The 17,178-nt window shown below is 39.4% G+C and overlaps 1 long non-coding RNA gene across 3 annotated transcripts in view; it reads right to left on the bottom strand.

The window, feature by feature from the left end:
- Positions 1–756: 756 nt before the first annotated feature.
- Positions 757–17,178, bottom strand: part of LOC143667340 (uncharacterized) — a 172,636-nt gene continuing 156,214 nt past the window's right edge. For 2 of the 3 annotated variants that reach the window (XR_013167995.1, XR_013167996.1), the window contains exon 5: positions 757–8,216. This is a non-coding gene — a long non-coding RNA (uncharacterized LOC143667340). The remainder of the gene's footprint in view (positions 8,217–17,178) is intronic. The other variant, XR_013167998.1, reaches the window with a different exon arrangement.

Raw genomic sequence — 17,178 nt, 5'->3', positions numbered from 1 at the left:
ATGTAAAGGGTTATACACTTTGATAAGAAGTAAAATACTGAAGGCATTTTATATTGCTTATATCGTATTATAATTGGTCTATTATATTATTTCAGGAACATTGTATAAACCTGTCTGGAGAATTTGCTTGGATATATAGCCAAGCATAATTTGAGATGTGAAAACAGACTGGACTATTAGTCTTATCTTGCAATGCAGAGTAGAATCACCTGGAAAACTTTTCCAAAATTAAAAAAAGGCAGTTAACACTAAATAAGTCCTTGGGCTCCATGTGATTCAGTCTTGACATGACTTTAGCTAATAACAGTTGTCACTTGTTGCACACGTACATTATGCAAGCCAACTTCAAGTTCACTCATACATTATCTCATTTAATTTTTTAACAACCCCCTGGGAGAGGCATTGTTATTAAACCTGGTACAAACCACACCCCTCATCTCTTGCCTGGATTACTTTTATTGTCTCTTAACTGGTCCCTGCTTTCACCCTTTCTCTCCTAGGTTTTTCTTTTGAAAATGCAGTACCCAGAATGATCCATTTAAAATACAAATCATATTATGTCCCTCTTTGGCTCAAAATCCTGCACTAGCTCCTGATTTCACTCAGTGCAAAACCAAATTCCTTATTTTAGCCTACAAAAATTCTTAGAAGATCAAATCCCCTGTTACCTCTCAGGCCTCACCTCTTAATGCTCTCCCTCCTGCTCACCTCACTCACACTAGTTTCCTCACTTTTCCATAAATACTGTCTCACTCAAGAGCTATCTGGCTTTCTGGACAACACCCCTCACCCCCAGATATCCACATGGCTAACTCCTTACCCTCATTTAATTCATTTGCTCAAATGTCACATTTTTAATGAGGTGTATTCCAATCACTCTATTTAAAATTTCATCCCACCGGGCCTCCTCCTCCTCTTTATTCTTGCTCCATTTAAACATAGGATATAATTTTTTTTTATGTTTGTTGCTCACTGTCTGTCTCTCTACAAGAGAATGTAATTTGAGTTTGAGAAGGAGATTTGAGTTTGCTTCATTCCTTGATGCATCCTAAGCCCCTAATACAGTGCCTGACACATAAAGGTACACATATCATTTGTAGAAAGAATGAATTAATTCCAATTTTAAAATTAGGAGACTGTAATACTGTGGCATGGAGTGATTAAAAAACTGGCCCAAGACCAAATCTTGACAGTCTGGCCCATAGAACCAGTGCATTTGTCCACTCAAAAAAAATGCAATCCATTAACTAAGTGTGAGTTAAAGCTGATTGCTATCAAAATCCCCATTCACTCTATACCCTGTCTGCATAGACTCATCTTTCCTCCCCCTCTCTTGACTGTTTCTTTATGTCTTACATAAATGATAATGATGATGATTATGGAGGATAGATGGAATATGATGGGTGGATGGATGGATTAATGTTGACAGATAGATACACATAGTGATAGAGATAAAGTCACAAGAGAAATTTTTGGCTCTTTTGTAACTACCCTGATTTATAACGAAGGCCCAGAACATTCTTTTGTTGGAGATGTAGGAGCTAAGGATGAATGTGGAGTAATCAAATATTAGAATACTTAGTAGGGCAGAAAGGAAGCTATGAATACCAACAATTTTTAAACTGTGCCATGCATGTATGACACATCTGAGTTCAATTCAGTATATCCGGGGTGAGGTTCAGGTATGGATTTTAGAAACTTTATAATAAGATCCTGAGTGCAAAGAGGCCCAGAGAGGAGTATGCCTCTGGTTCTAGAATAACCATGAAGTAGCCTTATTAAATTAATGTACTGGTATATTTTAGGAACTTCTTGAGATAAAATCATAAAAGAACTTCAATACCCCTCTCATTAAGATGTATTTAGAAGTAATCATAAAGTTTGGATAAGAACTCCCACAAAAGAGTAGAGAAGATGTTTCTGGGCTTCCAACAATCTCCTCCCCTGAGGAAGGTAATACCCTTAGCCAATCCAAGTTCTGGTTGATAAGACAGTGTTCATAAGAGAATAATAAAATATGGATAGAAAATTCCAACCATCTCCTCCTTTCAACCTTATTCCAAGAAAAGAGGGCTTCTATGTGGATTGGAGGTACAATATAGAGTGTTTGAATAAACATTCTTCCTTGCTTGTGGAATGCTCTCTTGATTTTCTCCTTTGCTTGTGTCTTTTGTCAACATCTCCATTATCTTCTGCCTTTAGAAGGGCAAGTAGGAAGGTGGGATTTTGCAGGATTTAAAGAAACCCTCCAAACAGCCACCTAAGGATCTGTTCTAGTTTGCTAGCTGCTGGAATGCAACACACCAGAGACGGACTGGCTTTTAATAAAAGGGGATTTATTTTGTTAGTTCTTCAGAGGAAAGGCAGCTAACTTTCCACTGAGGTTCTTTCTTACGTGGAAGGCACAGGATGGTCTCTGCTGGTCTTCTCTACAGGCCCCTGGGTTCCAACAACTTTCCCTGGGGTGACTTCTTTCTGCGTCTCCAAAGGCCTGGGCTGAGCTGCAAGTGCTGAGATGAGGAATGCCGAGCTGCTTAGGCTGTGCTGCCTTGCGCTCTCTCATTTAAGCACCAGTCAATTAAGTCAAACGTCATGCATTGCAGCAGACACGCCTCCTAGCCGACTGCAGATGTAATTAGCAACAGATAAGGTTCACGTGCCATTGGCTTATGTCCACAGCAACAAAACTAGGTATGCTCACCTGGCTAAGTTGACAAGTGAATCTAACTAACACACCATGCTAACACATTGGAACCGTCCCTGCACACCCCATACAGCCTTCTCTAGTCATCTCCTTCCCATAAGGAGCTAATCAGCACTCCCATGCTCCTAGGTATCTATGGAGCTCCTGATGCAAATTAGAATGAAACTCCAGAGCAAGATGGTTTCACCGAGCCTCACTTTGAGTATCTCATGCTGTGGTCTTCACTCCCACCACCATATGCTCTGAATATTGATGCCTTCGTAGTCAAACCCAGAATCAGAGTTCTTCACTCATTTGGACAGAACCCCACTGCTGGTTTCCTCCACTTCTTCCACATCTCAGCAGTTAAAGCTGAGACAACTCAAGTGAAGATACTCGGTTGGCTCAGATAGAATAATTTTCCCCAAGGAAGCTGCAAATTATTGTATTCTGACTCCTCCAGTCCCTATTCTTCCTTCTCTTCATCCCTAGAGCTGGAACCATCAGTCACCCAGATGGAAAGTTTCTCCTAGATGCATCCTGCCGAGTGCAGCCTCACGCAGGAAAGCTGACACAATGTCTTCAAACATTTTTAATTGCCCTGTCAAACTGACAATTATAGAACTAATTATTGAGGAGACAATACCAGATACACTGACTGAATCAAGCGTCAACTGAGTTTTTATGTAATTATGCAATTTAATGAATTGAAGGATACAGTAATGGACTATTGCTGGTTAATTAGGGACTCCCTTTATGCTAATAACGCCATTTATTTTTGACTCACAGTATTTATTTTCAGCGTCTAAAGCATTGGACACATCTTCCTCTGACATTGGCATGTTGAGTGTTTTTCAGAGGGTTTGGCTGCCAATTGTGCTATTTATAGGCAGCAGACTTTTTTCATTCACTGACTGAAAAGCACCAACTGGCTCCTATTATATTGCAAGCATCTCATTTTAGACCTAGATTTTAATTATCCTGCTGCTGGGTGAGGTTCCTGTGTCTTCCTTCTTCTCAGACCTGGGGGAGAGAAAACTGAAAGACCACAGAACAAGGTCCTGAAACTGCACCCATCATCAAGGTCAACTCATGCAAAGGGACCGAGGTGTCCATCTTTTGTGCTTTGTTCTTAGCCTCCAGTCCCTCCACACTTCCACAGATCCCTTTCCTGACAGATTACATGACCAGCAACCAAAGCACAGAGCAATGGTCCTTGATCAGGGATAATTCTGCTCCCCAGAAGACATTTGGCAATGACTGAAGACATTTTGATTACTACAAGTGAAATTGCTATTGATAGCTAGAGGGTAAGGGCCCAGGGATATGACTGAACATTCTACAGCACAGAGGACAGCGCCCACAACAAACAATTATCTGACAAAAAATGTTAATAGTGATGAGGTAAGAAACTCTGGCATTGAATATTAGTAATCAAGAAGTGTTCTAGTTTGCTAGATGCTGGAATGCAACACACCAGATATGGATTGGCTTTTAATAAAAGGGGATTTATTTCGTTAATTCTTCAGAGGAAAGGCAGCTAACTTTCAACTGAGGTTCTTTCTTACATGGGAAGGCACAGGGTGATCTCTGCTGGCCTTTTCTCCAATCCTCTGGGTTTCAACAGCTTTCCCTGGGGTGATTTCTTTCTGCATCTCCAAAGGCCTGGGCTGAGCTGCGAGTGCTGAGATGAGGTATGCTGAGCTGCTTGGGCTGTGCTACATTGTGCTCTCTCATTTAAGCACCAGCCAGTTAAGTCAAACATCATTCATTGCAGCAGGCAATTGCAGCTGACTGCAGATGTAAATCAGCAACAGATGAGGTTCACGGACCATTAGCTCATGTCCACAGCAACAGAACTAGGTACCTTCACCTGGCCAAGTTGACAGCTGAATCTAACTACCACAAGAAGTAAGTATAATTTTGCAACCCCAGAGTCACTGAGGAAAACAAATATTTCACAGCATCTAAAACATGATAGAACTGTCAAAAATATGTGAAGTTAGCTATATAAATTGTGAAACATGAGTCACAGTTACGTTTTTTCTGCAACAGTATAAAAACGGGTTTTTTTTTTCTTTCATAAAAATAGAAAAGTGATGAGCACTTTCTCACAGAAGAAGCTGGGGTCTTTGCCTTGTTCTTTGGTCTCCAAACACCAGTCAATGAACCCAGATTTGTCTGTGACAAGTTATTAATACTCTTGAGCAAAACGAGAAACCAAATTAGAAGGTGAGCAGATTTTCACAATGCTAAATTCGACCAGCTTTTTGTTTTAAGATTATGGCTTTCCTATTTTTCAAAAAGACATCTTGTGTTTTAGCTTGCCCAGCATGCTTTTTTCCTCACTTATATTTTTAGAATTATCCTTCATCCATTTTAAATCCATTGGTTTAGATGGCACTGAACTCACTTCTAGGATCCACAGTGGCATAAGATCCAAGCCTGGCCAATCCTTGCAGATGTTCCATAACTCCAGTAACTGGTCAAGGAAGTATGAGGAAACCAAGAGTTAACCCAGGATTTTGTTTGTTTATATTTGGCATGAGCAGGCTCCAGGAATCAAACCCAAGTCTCTCGCTTGTCAGATGAGAATTCTGCCATGGAGCTATCCTTGCCCCGGCCTAACCCAGGATTTTTGATGGAATAAAGGGATCCCACTCTTGTCTGCTGAACTTGAACTTGGGATGATGAAATCTTGGAGCTGACTAAAGCCATCTTTGCCACTCCAGGACATACACTTACAAATATATGCATAAACATGCACACACACGCGCGCAGAGAATGAGAAGACCTAAGAACAGAATTTGAAATCCTAGATCTAGCCATTGCTATGGTGCAATAACTGCTGAACTTTTCAGGATCATGGACTAATAACTTATTTTCTGGCTTAAGTGGCACCCCCTCAGTCTCTGTTTGGGCAGAGCCTCTAGATGACATTGTTCCTCAGGTTCCCTCCCTATACTCTTCAGGAAGATCTCATCCTCTCCTCTTCCTCACTTGGGGACTCTAGATTTCCTATCCTCAGACTTCATCTTTGCCCAGATATCACCTGCTGCCTGCTGGACATCTCCAGTTGGATGTCTCACCAGCACTACAAAACCCACCTGTTCACAGCTACACTCCTCAGCCTCACTTCACCTTTCTTCCTCAATTCCTTTCCTGCGGACAGCACAGTCACCCACCAGGGATCCCGTCAGGAAATGGGCTACCTTTTTAATTCTTCCTTTTGTCTCGCACTTGATGTCCTGACACTGTCACCACTTTGCCCTTGTGTCTCCCATCTTTGTTCCACAATTTCCTCACTCTCCAACATATGCTAATCTTCATTTATAACAATCACTCACTCTACTGCTGCCATATTCCTGGCTGTACACGGAATGCCTTCTTTTTTTTTTTAATATTTTAGATTGTGAAATATAACATAAAAAACAAAAAGGCAATAAATTACAAAGTAGATTGTAACAAGTACTTACAGAACAGAATTCAGAGTTTGGTAGGGGCTACAGTTCCACAATTCCAGCTTTTTCCTTCTAGCTGCTCCAAGATACTGGAGACTAAAAGAAATATCAATATGATGACTAAGGAGCCATACTCATTTGTTAAGTCCTATCTTCTATTTTCTCTGTTATAACTCCTCCTGCTCCTTTAATCCTTCTCCCAATCTTTAGGGATGTTTTGGCTATGCCCATTCTAACTTTTTCATGTTGGAAAAGGGTGGCAAAAATATGGGTTAGGGGGATGGAACTAGTTGATTTCTTGGACAGGCTGGCCTCTCTGGGTTTTAGGACTTATCTGGCCTAGGAAACATCTGGAGGTTATAGGTTTCTCAAAAGTAATCTTAGTGCATGAAACTTTTGTATAATCTCAGATAGAGCCCTAGATGATCTTTAGAGTTGGCAAACCGTGGTAATTAGCAATATCTATCTGAAACTTGCATTTGAGACAGTCTCAGGGTTTTCCCTGGTGGTAAAGTTTAATTGTTCCATATTTTGTCTCCAGTCCCTCAAGGGACTTTGCCAATATTTTTTAATTATCTGCTCAACATACTCAGGGATATATCCAGGTACTATATTAAGCTATACAGCATTACAAGCCCTCATTCCTTTTCTGGGCTCCATATGTTTGGGTTGTTTAAATGAGCTATCCAGACAGGTTAAGTTAGGTTATATGTGTGCTGGTTTGAAAGGATGTATGTCCCCTAGAAAAGCCATGTTTTAATCAAAATCCCATTTCATAAAGATAAAATAATCCTTACTCATTACTGTATGTTTGAAACTGTAATCAGATCATCTCCCTGGTGATATGATTTAATCAAGAGTGGTTGTTAAGCTGGATTAAGTGACGACATGTCTCTACCCATTTGGGTGGGTCTTGATAAGTTTCTGGAGTCCTATGAAAGAGGAAGCATTTTGGAGAATGATGGAGATTCGGAAAGAGCAGAGAATGCTGCAGCACCACAGAGCAGAGAGTCCACAGCCAACGAGCTTTGGAGATGAAGAAAGAAAACGCCTGCTGGGAAGCTTCATGAAACAGGAAACCAGGAGAGAAAGTTAGTAGATGATGCTGTGCTTGCCATGTGCCCTTCCAAGCCAAGAGAGAAACTGTGACTGTGTTCACCATGTGCCTTCTTACTTGAGAGAGAAACCCTGAACTTCAACGGCCTTCTTGCACCAAGGTATCTTTCCCTGGATACGTTTGATTGGAAATTTCTATTGACTTGTTCTAATTGGGACATTTTCTCAGCCTTAAAACTGTAAACTAGCAACTTATTAAATTTCCCTTTTTAAAAGCCATCCTGTTTCTGGTACATTGCATTCCAGAAGCTAGCAAACTACAATGTGCTACAGAAAATTCAGGGTTTGGACAAAATAAACTCTCTTCTTTGGGTCTTATACAGAAGGTGAAGTTCTAAAAAACAGACTATCCTCCTTACCCATGTATTCTGATTTACCTTAGTCTTGGCCGGATTGGCTTCATTCTTAACTCTAATTGAAGCCTGTTCCTTTTTCAGCTTTTTTAACAGCTGTTGTATGTAGCAATGCTGACTTTCAGAGCTGCAGTACTCCAACTCTGAGTCTTAAGTATCACACAGGTAACCAAAGTTCCAGGGAGATACCAGGTTATACATATATTTAAAATAAAAAACCTAAAAATAGAATTTACAGATCTAGATTAAATGTGACTGATATTAGAGCTTACAAACTGGCCCCAACTTTCTTATAAGTATTTTCTAAAAGAGATAATACAATATTTGTTCTTTTGTTTCTGGCTTATTTGCACAACATGGTGCCCCCAAGGTTTGTTCAACTCGTTGCATGCCTTACAACTTCATTCCTTTCTGAAGCCGTAAAATATTTCATTATATGTATACATCACAGTTTGCCATTCTAATTCTCTGTCAATGTATTCTTCAGCCACCTCAATCCATTGGGCATCACAGATAATGTCCAAAGTCAAGAATCCATGTTTCACATTATCTTCACTTAGTTGTACAGTCACCAACACCTACAATTTTAGACAATCTTCATTGCTGCAAAGAAAAAAATAACCGATAAACACACCCTTACAAAATAGAAAATCCAAACCTCCCCTTAACTCTTGTCCTTACCTCCCCCCTAATTATCTACCCGTGGTATTGTGGTACTTACTGTTGGTCTCTTCCTGTTAAATATAGACAATAGCATGTAATAGTAGTGTTCCCCTTATATCCCCCTGTTACTGACTCTTTGTACAAGATTCATACCTTTGAAGTGGTTCATGCAAGAACTTTTTCATGTTTGTCGTATTAATTGGTGGGATACATAATTGTATAATTTATACAATCCCTTTCAATCATGTTCAGCTTCAATATAGCAATATTACTTATAAACCCACTGATGAATTGCCCTCATTTCTATCCATTCCTTTACATTTAAGTTCAACCTCATTGGCTAACTGTTCACCCATCTCTAGCTTCCGTGTATATCTAGATCACCTATATTCTACATTATAAGCCTCTGGGTTTACCTTTACCGAGGTCATAATAGCGAAATTATATAGTATCTATCCTTTTGTGTCTGGTTTATTTCACTCAGCAATATGTTCTCAAGGTTTATCCATGTTGTCATATGCCTCAGGACCTCATTTCATCTTACTGCTGCATAATATTCCGTCATATGTATATACCACATTTTGTTTATCCACTTGTCTGTTGATGGGCACTTGGATTGTTTCCATCTTTCGGCAATTAAGAATAATGCTTCTATGAACATCGGTGTGCAAATGTCTGTTTGAGTCACTGCTTTCAGCTCTTCTGGGTATATACTGAGTATTGGTATTGCCAGGTCAAGTCATAGGGCAACTCTAGTTTTCTAAGGAAGCACCAAACTATATTCCACAGTAAATTAAACAGTAACTATATAATAGCTGTACAATAATACATTCCAAAGAGCAGTGTAAGGTGGTATCTCATTTTAGTCTTGATCTGCATTTCCCGTGTAGCTAATGAAAATGAGCATTTCCTTATGTGCTTCTTAGCCATCTGTATTTGCTCTGTGGGAAAATGTCTATTCTTCTCTTTAGCCCATTTTATAATTGGGTTGTTTGTTCTTTTACTATTGAATTGTATGATTTATTTTTTCAGGATATCAACTCTTTATTCAATACATGATTTCCAAGTATTTTCTCCCATTGAATTGGTTGCCTTTTCACATTTTTGACAAAATCCTTTGGGCACAGAAGCATTTGATTTTGAGAAGTTCCCATTTATCTATTTTTTCTTTCATTGCTTGTGCTTTAGGTGTAAAATTTAAGGAGCTACCTCTTATTAGTAGGTCTTAAAGGCGTTTCCCTATATTTTCTTCAAAGAGTTTTATGGTACTGGCTCTTATATTTAGGTCTTTGATCCACTTTAAGTCAATTTTTGTATTGGGTTTAAGGTGAAGGTCTTCTTTCATTCTTTTGGCTATTGTTATTCAGTTCTCCCATGCGTATTTATTGAAAAGACTATTTTGTCCCAGTTGAGGGGATTTGGGGAAGATCAACTGATTATAGGTTTGGTGATCTACCTCTGTATTCTAGATTTGATTCTCTTGGTCAACACTACTATCTTTGTGCAATTACCATGCTGTTTTGACCACTGTGGGTTTACAGTAAGCCTTAAGATCAGGAAGTGCTAGTCCTCCCACTTTGTTCTACTTTTTCAGAATATTTTTTGCTACTCAAGGTCTTTTTCTCTTTCAGATGAATTTGATAACTAGCTTTTCCAAGTTTTCAAAGTAGGTTGTTGGCATTTTAACTGGTACTACATTAAATCTGTGTATCAGTTTGGGTAGAATTGGTATCTTAACTATATTTAGCCTTCTTATCGATGAGTAGGGAGTATTCTTCCACATTTTTAGATCTTCTCTGATTTCTTTTAGCAATGTTTTATAGTTTTCTGTGTACAAGTCCTTTACATCCTTGGTCAAGTTTATTTTTAGATACCTGTTTCTTTTAGTTGCTATTTTGAGTGGACTTTTTCACTAATTGTTTCCTCAGTTAGGACATTGTTTGCGTATCAAAACATTACTGATTTTTGCTCATTAATCTTGTATCCTGCCACTCTGCTGAATTTGTTTATTAGCTCAAGAAGCTTTGTCATACATTTCTCAGGATTTTCCAAGTATAGGATCATGTCATCTTCAAATAATGAAAGTTTTACTTCTTCCTTTCCAATTTCAATGCCTTTTATTTCTTTTTCCTACCTGATTGTTTTAGCTAAAACTTAAAGTACAATGCTTAATAATAGTGGTGACAGAAGACATCCTTGTCTCATTCCTTATCTTAGGGGGAAGGCTTTCGGTCTCTCACCATTAAGTACGATGCTAGCTATGAGTTTTTCATATATGCCCTTTACCATATTGAGGAAATTTCCCTTAATTCCTAACTTTTGAAGTATTTTATTAGAAAAGGATGCTCAATTTTGTCAAGTGCTTTTTCTGATAACTATGTGATTTTCCCTTTTGATTGTTAATGTGCTGTATTACACTGATTGATTTTCTTGTGGTAATTGTGTTCTTGGTATAAACCCCACTTTGTCATGTTGTGTAATTCTTTGAATGTGTCACTGTATTTGATTTGCTCGTATTTTGTAGAGAATTTTTGCATCTATATTCATTAGGGAGATTGACCTGTAGTTTCCTTCTTGTAGCATCTTTACCTGATTTTGGTATTAGAGTAATAATAGCTTCATAAAATGAGTCAGGTAGTGTTTTTTTTTTTTCTTCATTTTTGGAAGAGTTTGAGAAGGATTGGGGTTAGTTCATTTTCGAATGCTTGGTAATATTCCCCTGTGAAGCCATCTGGCTCTGGGCTTTTCTTCATAGGAAGGTTTTTGATGAACGATTAAATCTGTTTACTTGTGACTGATTTTGTTGAAATCTTCTATTTCTTCTCCAGTCAGTATAGGTTGTTTGTGTGTTTCTAAGAATTTGTCTATTTGCCTAAGTTGTCTAGTTTGCTGGCAGACTGTTGTTCATAGTATTCTCTTATGATTTTTTTTTTATTTCTTCAGGGTCCTTTCCATTTCTGATTTTATTTGCATCCTCTCTGCTTTTTTCTTTGTCAGTTAATTTTATTGATTTTCTCAAAATACTCAATTTTTGGTTTAACTGATTCTTTCTATTGTTTTCTTTTTTAAGTCTGCAATTCATTTATTTCTACTATAATCTTTGCTACTTCTTTTCTTCTATTTGTTCTGGGGTTAGTTTGCTGTTTTTTCTCTTGTTCCTCCAAGTGAGCAGGTAAGTCCCCAATTTTTACTCTTTCTTCGTCTTTTTTTTTACATGAGCAGGCAATGGGAATCAAACTCAGGTCTCTGGTATGGCAGGTGAGAACTCTGCCACTGAGCCACCATTCTCCACTCTCTTCCTTCTTTTTTTTAATATAGGCATTTAAGACAATAAATTTGACTCTCAGAGCTGCCTTTGCTGCATTCCATAAATTCTGATCTGTTATATTCTCATTTTCATTCATCTCCAGATGTTTACTGATTTCTTTGCAATTTCTTCTTTGATCCACTTGTGTGTTATTTAATTCCATATATTTGTGAAAGTTCTGATTCTTTAGTGTTTATTGATTTCCATCTTAATTCTATTATGATCAGAGAAAGTGCTTTACATAATTTCAATCTTTTAAAACTTATTAAGACCTGTTTTGTGTCCCAGTATATGATCTATCTTGGAAAACATTTCACTAGAGAAGCACTAAAGTAGAATGTATGTCCTGGTGTTTTGGGGTATGGCTATCTATATGTCTGTTAGGTCTAATTCATTTATCTCATTGTCTAATTTCTCTATCTCCTTGTTGATCCTTTGTCTGGTTGTTCTAACCATAGAGGAGAGTAGTGTATTGAAGTCCTCCATTATTATTGTTGAAACATTTATTGCTCCCTTCAGTTTTGCCAATTGTTCTAGTTTGCTCGCTGCTGGAATGCAGTATACCAGAAACAGAAAGGCTTTTAAAAGGGGAAATTTAATAAGTTGCTAGTTTACAGTTCTAAGACTGAGAAAATGTCTCAATTACAATAAGTCTATAGAAATGTCCAATCAAAGGCATCCAGGGAAAGATACCTTGGTTCAAGAAGGCCGATGAAGTTCAGGGTTTCTCTCTCAAGTGAGAAGGCACATAGTAAACACAGTCACAGTTTCTCTCTTACCTGGAAAGGCACATGGTGAACATGGTCAGGGTTCCTCTTTCATCTGGAAGGGCACATGGCAGACACAGCATCATCTGGTAGCTTCTTCTGCTGGCTTCCTGTTTCATGAAGCTCCCTGGGAGACATTTTCCTTCTTCATCTCCAAAGGTTGCTGGCTGATGGACTCTGCTTCTCATGGCTATGTCATTCTGTTCTGCTCTCTCTGAATCACTCATTCTCCAAAATGTTTCTTCTTTTATAGAAGTTCAGAAACTAATCAAGATCCACCCGAATGGGTGGAGACACACCTCTACCTAATCCAGCTTAACAACCACTCTTGATTGTGTTACATCTCCAGGGAGACGATCTAATTACAGATCCAAACATACAGTATTGAATAGGGATTATTCTGCCTTTATGAAATGGGATTTTGATTAAAACATGGCTTTTCTAGGGTCCATACATCCTTTCAAACCAGCACACCAATGTTTGCCTCAAGTACTTTGGAGCTTCTTGATTGGGAGCATAAACATTTATGATTCTTGTTTCTTCTTGGTGAATTGTTCCTTTTAGTAATATGTAGTGTCCTTTCTTATCTCTTAAGAAGTCTTTACATTTAAAGTCTATTTTATCTGATAGTAGTATAGTTACTCCTGCTTTCTTGTAATTTCAGCTTGTATAGAACATCTTTTCCATCTTTTCACTTTCAGTCTATTTGTATCCTTGGGTCTAAGATGAGTCTCTTATAAGCAGCATGCAGATGGATCATATTTCTTAATCCATTCTGCCAATCTGTATCTTTTAATTGGTGAATTTAGTCTGTTAACTTCAAAGTTATTACCGTAAAGGCATTTATTGAACCTACTATTTTATCCTTTGGTTTTTATTTGTCAGAATTATATATTATTTTCTTTCTTTCTCTTATTATCTTTTAAAATAGCCTTATCATTATCTTCAATTCTGTGCCCTCTACCCAAGATAGCATGGGTGTGGGGCATGGGGTAGGTTGCTGGAATGTGGGGGTGTGAGGCATGGGGGTGGCACACATTCCAGGGCAAGGTATGTCATGAGGGTGTGGGACACAGTGGCATGGGGGCAGGGGGTGCAGGACAAGCCTTGGGGTTGCAGGGGAATAGAGGTGTGGGGCGCAGGTTGGGGTGCAAGGGTTCAGGGCATGCTGCGAGGTGCGCTGGCTAAGGGGCGTGGGAGCATGGGGGTGCATGGATACAGGGCGTGGTGTGGGGCCTGTGGGGGCAGGGGTGTGGGGCCTGTGGGGGCAGGGGTGTGAAGCAGCTTGCTTCTTCGTTTCTGCCTTCCAATCTGTGCACTCCTGAGGGCTCCAAGTCTCCATATGGTAAGAGGAGCAGAAGGCTCTGTGCACTACCTAGATGGTCTCTACAGCAGGAAAAACAAGTTTGTTGGCTTCTTGGTTTCCCAAGGGAGCTCCAGGTTGCAGACCTAAGGGAACTGATCTCCCAAGCTAGCTGCAAGGGCGACACTCTCTTGGGTCTGGTCTCTTATCCCCAGTGGAGTCATGACCGAGCCCACTCACCACCTTCTCTGCACCCTCATTCCTCAGCTCTTTCATCCAGGATTTCCCTATATAGTGTAGAAGATCCTCTCAGTTCATTTACATCCTGGAACTGTTGTCCCAGTCATTTTTCTGTTACTTCTCAAGTTAAAATGCCTTCTTTACTAACTCCACCTCAAAAATTTCCCAGGCCCACCAAAATGGATTAGGTGCCCCTCCCTTAAACTCCAAACACATCATTTTTCATTGAAATTTACTTTGATGATAGCTGCAGACACCGAGATATCTATATATCAGGGATTTTAACCCCAATTGTCAACACTCATGACATATCTTCAAAAACATCATTAGTATCACCACTCTATAGCTGAGGAAAATAATGGCCACAGAAAACCTGTGTCAGCTGCTGAAAGTTGGGTAGTTAAAAGGAAGTGGAACTGGGGTCTGATCTAGGCTGCTTTCATCACAAAGCCTAAATATTGACAGTGACGTCACACTAAGCCTCTGAGTAGATTGAATTAAACATGTTGTTAATCTTAATCTGAATTCTTATGGGTGTGAATCCATTGTAAATAGTAAGAGTTTGCCTAGGGTATGGCCCAACTGAATGAGTTGGATCTTAGTTCAGATTACTGGGATCCTTTATATGTAGAAGAAATCAGATACAGTAAGAAAAGGCCAGAGGGAGAAGCCAGATGTCATTGGGAACCTGGAAGAGAAAAGAATTATTTCATGATGTGGCAGGAAGCAGAGACACATGCCAAGCAATTTCAAGAACTGTCACTGCCAACATGAGAATGTACAGAGTCTGGGAGAATACATAATCTTGCCAATGCTTTGATTTGGACTTCTAGCTTCTGAAACTGTAAGACAGTAAATTCCCTTTGTTTAAGCCAAACCGTTGTGTGGTATTTGTGTTAGCAGATCCAAAAAACTGAGACAACTGCCCATCCTGAAAATTAGCTCTTTGGAGATGGCGTCGATAACTTTCAACTCCGTGTTTCCACCCCCCAACAAGGGAATGCCACACATTAAGTGCCAATGAAGGCTTGACTGGTTTAATTAATGAAACAAAGAGTGAATGAAATACCATTCATCTTTCTTAACCTAGGTTTTTTTGTTTTGTTTTTCTGCAAAAGGCATAGTTGGATCAGAGCCCACTTTCAGATTCTGTGAAGCTATGGTTCTAATAAATTCTCCCAGTTAATAAACTTGGAAGAATGAGAGATTCATCTTTTTTTGTCCTTGTATCAGTTATTTTCTATCTAAAAAGAACTTGATCATGAGCAGTTTGCATTGTCCCAAGGAGAGATGTCAAGTGAACCAAGCTTTTAGAAATCACTCTCTCTACCTACATTCCTTTCCACTTCAAAAGCCTCCATCAGTGAAACAAATTGTACTCAAAGTCCCAAATCACCTGGCCCTCCTACTCTCAATATACCCTCCTACTCAAGAAAATGACACAGAAGGGAAGAAAAGCAAGATGTATAAGAAAAACAGAACTAAAGTGATGCTTACATGCCTGATTGTCTTCTTTTCTAACACTAGTTTCAAAGCAGATCTAATTAGCTGGGTTCAGACCAGGAAAGGGAATTCTTACATGGTTTGTACCTTCATAGAATTCCATGGCAACAAAACCATCTGGAATGAGGATGACAATTATAGTATAGCTAATGCTTATAACTTTACTGGATCCAGTCTAAAGCATGCAGGGACGGGTTGATGGAAAGTGGAGAATACCTGGGGCAGTTGGGGGTGGTAGCAGGAACTCCAGAGACATATACAACCTTGGTGCATTTCCCAAAGTCACAGACTGATAGTCTAATATACAAAATACAAAGTACCCTACAATCTTTAGCTCTATTCTGGCCATTATCAAAATCCAAAATTGTCCACAGTAATTAGGGGTTTAAGCACCAGAAGCCCAGGTGGCAGGTGGCACTTAAATTCTGATGCGTGGGAAGGTTCATAATTTCTGTTCATTTATAGCAAAACCTCAGAAAATGGCTAACAGAAGAGGAAACAACCTAAAGAGAAGAGGTTGGCAAAATCCAGACAGAATATTAATAGTAAAGCCAGAATGGGGAGAGGAGGGTAGAAATCCAGTTTCAGTAGATAACTGAAGATATAGGCAAGAAAAATAAGGCAGATATAACATAGCAGGTTCAAGAAAGACATGACAAGGGTTGCAAACTCCAATGTCTCCTTACTTCCTTATGGAGTAAGGTACTTAGGTCAAGTGGTCTAGTGGAAACTGTGGTGACCTGGATGACATTTGCTTGTCTAAAGGGGAAGCTGCTACTCAGCTCCAGCCCACTGTTACCAAGTGGGAATGCAGACCCAACATTGCCAGATCTTCTGGTTTTTTCAAGAGATTCCAGAAATCCAGAATTTGTATGTAAATTCCACACATTTGAGATGTTGGCAACTGGTTTCACATAATTAAGATACGTTGCAGACAAAATAAGACTGTCTGCAGGCTAAATATGAACCCCCACACTCCTCGTTTGAGATTTCTACAGCCAGGGCTTATGAAAACTCAGTATTCCTCAGGCACATGGGATGTCAGCTCCTTAGTTACAATGTAACACCAGAGTGTTGCTTCCTGTTGAAAGGAGCTGGAATGTTATTAAGGAATGATGAGAAAGAAAGACAGGAAGAAGGAGAGAAAGAAAGACACAGACAGGCTCAGGGGGTCTGAAGCTTGAGTTTACTTCAGACAGACTTCAGACAATTTTATTCTTAACCAGACCCTGGTTATATACCACAGGATGACAATAGGCATGCATGCATTTCCCGAGGGAACAAAGTTCTTATCTTTCAGTGTTGTTCCTTCCTACTTAACATAACCATTTGGGGTAAACATTCTCTTCCTCCCAGACTGCTCTACATAACAATCTCCACAGTTTACTGCCACCATCCTGAAACCTGCAGCTCCCAACAAAACCTGCAGGTCTTGTTTTAAGCCTTGGCTCCTACACCAGAGACAACACCTGCTGCTAACTAAGGATTCTGACGTTGAGGTTGTACTTGGGAAGTGTGGAGGTGGGGTGGGGGTTCTCAGAAGAAGGCCTTCAGTGACTTTAGAAACATTTGGCTAAGGAAGGCAAGGCTTATCCTGAGCCTAAACTCAGAAAACAATATTGGGGGAAACTGATATAATGTGTGCACATCAGAACAGGAGAACCTGCTCAAAAATAACCATGAAAGATTCTGACCTCATCCATGTCCCCTCACTACTCTTGCCACTCACCATTTCCATGGTGTACAACAGGCATTCAGGTTCCATAGGAGCAGACCTTACAC

The sequence above is a fragment of the Tamandua tetradactyla genome, chromosome 23 (assembly GCF_023851605.1).
Source record: "Tamandua tetradactyla isolate mTamTet1 chromosome 23, mTamTet1.pri, whole genome shotgun sequence".
In the NCBI taxonomy this organism is placed as follows: Eukaryota; Metazoa; Chordata; class Mammalia; order Pilosa; family Myrmecophagidae; genus Tamandua; species Tamandua tetradactyla.
This window is presented reverse-complemented; position numbering and strand designations above follow the sequence as displayed.